Source organism: Papaver somniferum, chromosome 5, assembly GCF_003573695.1.
Source record: "Papaver somniferum cultivar HN1 chromosome 5, ASM357369v1, whole genome shotgun sequence".
Lineage (NCBI taxonomy): Eukaryota > Viridiplantae > Streptophyta > Magnoliopsida > Ranunculales > Papaveraceae > Papaver > Papaver somniferum.
The window spans coordinates 204,275,953-204,282,419 of NC_039362.1; the positions used below are offsets into that span (position 1 = coordinate 204,275,953).

Consider the following 6,467-nt stretch of genomic DNA (forward strand, 5'->3'; position numbering starts at 1 on the left):
GAGCATAGCTCGGTTGAACTCACCAAGCGTTGGTATGTCAAGTTTGGTTGTCATATTTTAGTGAACCAAAACTCATTTAAAGATTTGCTTGATTATTTATTAGAATCATCTTCGTATAGGTTAGCTAGAAAGTTACTAGGATATGAGACTTACAAGTATTACACGAAGACTTGAAGAATGTGAAGGAGTAAAGATCTACATCGACAACATCATCCTTACTCTTGAGGTTAGTAATATTTGACTTGAACTGTTTCATTTCTAAAGTATCTTTCAAGTCGTGCATTTTAAAACATAACTGCGAAGCTGTGAATGATTATACTCTAGTTAGACATAGTATTAAGGAATTATAATACGAAGTATAAAGCCTATCTTTTGAACTTCGTATATAAGACATCGACATAATCGTATGAATGCTATTGTGATTATGTATGGGTATGGGTGAAGATTTCGTCCTAGGAAACGATATTTTACATTCGTTTAAAGGAAGTACAATTCATAAACTTGTTTTGTAAATCGAAAGAAAGATCGCTAGTATAACACCCGAAGAAATTAAATCCAACCTACTCATGTAATGATGGTATTGTGCAATGTGGGTGCACGAATCCTAATATTATTTTTGCAATTTAGAGGGAGTGCCTTGAGTACAAAGTAGGGTGATATTAACACTCTTAATCATCCATTCAAGAGAAGAAAAAAAAGGTCTAATTAGTATTTCTATGAAGTTGAGTAACACCAGAGTTGACCTCATGACACCTATGAGTATATGTGTCACTAAAATAAGAGATGAGGGGTAATGCAGTCAGTTCAAAAGAAAATCAGACTTTTTAATTCCAATTAACTTTGTTCTTTCTGTTTCTCTTGGCCTCTTTATCTCTTTTCCTCCACTTTTTCATCTCCATAAGAAACCAAAATCTAGAAGAAGGATTTCCGTTTTGTGGCGAGTTTAACATGGTGCTCTATATCTCAATTTTGGGTGTTGCTATTCGTGATAAGGTAAGGGGTTTTCTCACCCAAATGGATTTAATCTTCAATTTGTGCAACTTGATTTCTAATCTTAAATTTGATGATTTTCTTTACAAAGCATGTTTGTTCCAAAGTAAGAAATGGGTTTCTGTTGCTTCACCTTTAACTTGATTCTTTGAGGGTAAACTATTCAAAGTGGTATGGTTGATACTTTTCCTTAACTTGGTTCAAAATTCATGATTTGGTGTTGTTCTTTTTGAATGGGTTTGTAAGATTTACAATACAAGCAAAATACTCATTTCATAGTTGGAGATTAAAGATGGTTTGAACTTATTTAAGTGCTGATTTTCGCCAAAATTCAATTCCCAAATTGAGTTTCAAAGATAGCCCATCACATGTTTGTGAAATTAACCTGAAATTTCTGAAAAACGTAATTTATGTCCTGTTTAGCATTGACTTTCGACATGTCTATCAAACTCTTTATCATTGCTTATCATTTTTATGTTAAGGGATTCCCCAGCTTCGTAAAGACACTAAATTTGCTGAATTCCATCTCCTAATGAATTTTCTACGAATTTTCTAATAGAGACTTTCGAAACTGAAAAATTTCTGAACATGTGTTGCTGTCCTGTTTTGAAGAACTCTTTGAAACAGCTATGTACCATTATATTTTATCCTATCATTTTTGTGCTGAAGCGGGTTTTCTTATCTTTCCAACAAAACCAAATTTCAAATTCCATCGCGTAATGATTTTTGAACGAATTTTTGATTGGAGCCTGCCGAAACTGCAATTTTGCTAAAAACATGTTTCTGCCTTGTTTTATTCAGACTTTTAGGAACAGATATACACCTTATTACCTTTGTTTATCATCTTTATTTTAAAGAGGGATGTCTCATCTTTCAAACAAGACCAAGCTTGCTCAATTCCGTCGCTTAATGAATTTTGCGTGAATTTTCTATTGTAGACTACTAAAACTAGAATTTTCTGAAAACGAGATTTCTGTTCTGTTTTGTTGAAACATTTTGACACAGCTATAAATCTAGTTACTTGTTCTTATAAATTTTATATTAAAGAGGGTGCTTTCAGCTTTCCAATGAGACCAAGTTTGATGTATTCTGTTGTCAAATGAATTTTCTACGAACTTCTGATTACGAGTAGTCAAACTGAAATTTCTGGACCTTCTTTGATTTTACGATTTGCATTGTGCGCTCTTGCTGTTTCAAATTCTTGCCACATTTCCATCATATTAAAATACTATTTACTTGTATTGTCGCTGGCTGTATCACCATCCACTTTGGCTAGAAATTTATCTCACCGATTTAAATAATTGTTTCCACCCTTATTATTTGAACTGTACTTCGAACTAAATCACGTATACATTATTTTGGCATCTTGGTCAGTGGGTTTGCTACTTATGGCTAATTATGATTGAGCTATTGATTTCCAATAATTTGAGTTTGTTACATTGTAAGAGGATTTCCCTACTTCCTGGATTTACAAGCTTATATTACGCTATTGAAATTGGATTTTGGTAAGGGTTTTGAAAATGCTGCCGACGCTTATATTTGAGTAAATTTTCAATTATGGATTTACGAGGTTCTTCAGAACCTGGTTTGTGATGTTTCCGTTGTGACAACCAGATTTGGAAACTAGAGAACTCTACTATAGGATCGTCGAACCTTAATTGACACCTCATCTACGGATGGCAACCCGGGAGACCGTCTGTTTGATAACGGTGGCTGGTATCGGACTACCCTGACGTTGGTGCTGGCCTTGTAAATAGTAGACTAATATCTGAATTTAAATGAATGGCAGCTTACAAATTTTTATGAACATATTCTTTACATTTAATTACGAGTTTCATATTGTAGTTTGATGCTTTTAGCTTTCGGCATTCTATTTGTTTATCTCCTGGCATAGATTGTCGTTATATCCCCTGCTGGGCTGTGGTTCACCCAGTTTTGTTTTTTTTTCCACAGAGATAGAATTTATCCAGGAGTTGTAAGTTACAGGAAGCTTGCGACAGCGAAGCTAGTGATGCAAAGTTGGTATTTACTTTGTTATCTTTATATATATATATATATATATGTCATGGCATAGTAATAGGTGGGATTGGGAATATTTTGAAACAGTGTTCAGTTTATATATTATGAGTATGTTTATCTGTTCGGAACATTCTCTGTCAAATTTTATTGCATCAAGAAGTCGAATTTTATATATTTCTACTTCTCCGATTACTACTTGAAGAAAATTGCTAAATTTGAACTAATGAAAGACCTTATACCATGGTACTTCGCTTTTGCTGTGTAAGACTTATGTACAAGGAAATACATATTTTTCTCCATCATTTAGTATCTTTGTTTCTTTGGTTTAACTGCCATTGTATAAAATCATGCTCTTCGGTACTTTATTTTTGAATAAATTCATTTTGTTTTATATTTTATGCATTGTTTTGGATTTTTGAGCGATGGGGCGGAGGTTTGTCGTTGCTGGACAGGTTGAAATCCAACCCACTAGGGTAAATTTCTGGTCTGTTATATCCAGGCTTAGTGGTATTGTTATTCATTGCAAATATTTGGATTACCAATATGTGTTTAGTATAAACGCATATAACTTGTTTATGTATCTTGGTAAAACTATTCACAATGCCTGATTTTTGTATTGGTATGATTTTTATTAGTGAAACTGATTTTAAGTAATCACCTGAGATGGTATGATCAATATTTTGTAATTGGTATGACCAGCTCTAGACATTGGGAAACCGATCCTAGTAAGAGGTGCAACTGATCACAAGTATATTGAATCGATCCTTGTAAGAGGTACACCAAGTCTTAGTAATTGGTAACCGATCATATCACTTGTGCAACCCTATGACTTGTGCAACCGATCACAAGTAAATTACCATAATTAAGTGGTAACGGATCCTAGTACCTAGTCAAACAATTTTTGGAAAGCTAGTGTGAGCGATCCTAGTACCCACATGGAGGTAGAACCGATGAAACACATTAATGGTGATTTGATATGATAATCAGTCACGTAGTTCTTGGAAGTCGAATGAAAAAATTCTAAACTCGTTTGGAAGTGTGATCGGTTCCAAGATTGTAAATATGAAAAAGAATTTACAAAGTAAAGATGTCGACATACTTTGAACATGTGCAGTAATTCTTATATTTTATTGTTCAAAAATATCCCTTAATAACTAAAGGAGAATCCTGGATCGAAATGAGAATCTTTTAATTAAGATTTTTAGTTTTATATGCTTTAATTTCCAGCAATTAAATGCATATCTTTAGAAAATAAAAACTGGTAATGTGCATTTACTAATTGGAGATTTTCTACTGAGATTTCGGTCAATATTTGGACAGAGCATTTCCTTGCATTTCCAGGAATTATGAAAACCGTTTTTATGTTTATTGCATATCTTTGAGAATATTCGGTTTTGGAAATTCCTTAGTGTCTAAAATTTCTTGGTCTATAAATACTGAAGTTTGCATTTCGAGCAAACTAATCCTCAGAGCCAGCAAAACTGCCTAGTTGTGTTTTTAGTGGTGGAGCCCGTCTATTCGGAGAGGAAAGTACCCTAATTAGGCGAAATTTTTTACGACCGCTCGTTTTAAAGACTTCTTTGGGATTGGGAAGCTCTACGAATACCGTTGGTGGGAAACTAGATAATTATAGTTTATTATTAGTTTTCGATTGATTTGATTGACTAACGGTTGTTGAACTTTGATTGCACCTAGTCTGTTTATGCTTGAGAATTTTTTCTTCTGATATAAGATTCACTCAAACTGGATCGAAGCGTCGACGTGGATCTCTAGAACTGTTTGTAGATCTAAAGACGTCTTGTGATAATCCATTGTTAACAGACTCTGTTCTGTGTGTGATTGATCACAAAAGATTCAAGTTGATTGTGTGCAAGTGTTTATTGAAGATCTAAGAAGATTTGAAGACAAAGAAGATTTCTTATTTGAGTTCATAATCTTTGGTGTGCACAAAACTCGATCAGCTGGGTATCCAACTACAATCGGTTTATCTTTGTGATAACCTTGATTGATTAGTTGAGTAAATCGGCATCAATACATTTCTTTGTGATTAATAGTATTGATTGCATAGTCTAAACAATTACTTTGGTAGTTGTTGAATAGATTGATCTAAGAACCTCATAAAGGAGTTTATTGGGTTAAACGGAAGAGCCTTTTGTCAAACTCATATCACATTGTTTAAAAAGAGTTGTTACCGAACAGGTTTGTTGTTCCTTTACTGTTTGGAATACGAACCAAAGGAATTGTTCCAAGTGCCTGACTTATTGCAAGTTGGAAGCGCAGGGATACAGACGGAACTAGGTGAATTATAGGTTTAGTTGCTTGGTCTCAACTATACGAACTTGGTTTAGATTTTGTATAGCGGCTTAATCCTGAGAGTATTCAATTCTGGACAAGGTCCCAAGGTTTTATGCATTTTCGGTTTCCTCGCTAACAAAATCCTGCTGTGTCTTTTACTTTTATATTTCCGTAATTATAATTATTTTTATTATAATTAGAAGTAAAATACACAAACGTTAATTCCTAATTACTTGATAGCAATCCTATTGTGTTTGGTTAAGTCTGAACCTATTATCAAGTAATCATACTTCGTTGGTGTATTGTCTCGATCTCGTATCCATAGACGATCACACGAAGTGCGAACTGATTAGTTGTATTGTCTCGACTCAGTCCATAGACAATCAGTTTCGGAGAAAGGACTTATAGGTGGAAAAGTTTTAGATTGAGGTATATTTGGGTACCCTTGTCATTTCAGGTCCATACAGGTTTCTGAGTTAAAACTTGGTGGTGTACTTGGTACCTTTTTTTCCCAAGAGAATTATGGTGGGGACATAAAAAAATAAGAGGCGAAGACACCATATTGCTTGGAAGAAACTTAATTATACTAACACTAATGGTGGTCTGGGTCTAAGGAGAGTTGAGGATATTAACAAGTCCCAAATAAGAAAGATAGTTTGGAGATTCTTGAACGCACATGATAGTCTTTGGGATGTTATCATGAAAGATAAGAATGTCAAAGAGAAGAACGCCTGGAGCTGCATTCAAATAAGTAACTGCACTACTATATGGGGATCGATTTTTTCCATGAGATTGATTATGAAAAATGGATGTTGCTGGCAGGTGGAGAATGAAACTAATACCTATAGTTGGAAGGATCGTTTAATTCTTTCCAATTAAAGATTTAGACCTATCTCTAATAAAGATGATGCTGAAAATCTTGAGATTAAGGTAGATAAAGATTCTGAACAACCTAAAAAGATGAAATGACGACTGATATGTTCACTCAATGGGAAATAACCAAAATAAGAATATTCCGCTCTCCAAAGACCTGAATGAAGACAAGTTAGTTTGGACTTTAATAAAGAAAGGAAATTTTCCTTCCGAGTCAACAACTTATTAACCCGTTAAAAAGACGAGTGTACCCAAATATACCAAAATATTTTAATTTATCCACCTATAAC

The 6,467-nt window shown here is 34.0% G+C and overlaps 1 long non-coding RNA gene across 1 annotated transcript; it reads left to right on the forward strand.

Moving 5' to 3' along the window:
• Positions 1–824: 824 nt before the first annotated feature.
• LOC113284378 lies at positions 825–3,318 on the forward strand. Its single transcript, XR_003328114.1, has 2 exons — positions 825–993; positions 2,944–3,318. It is a non-coding gene; the product is annotated as an uncharacterized LOC113284378 (long non-coding RNA).
• Positions 3,319–6,467: the final 3,149 nt, after the last annotated feature.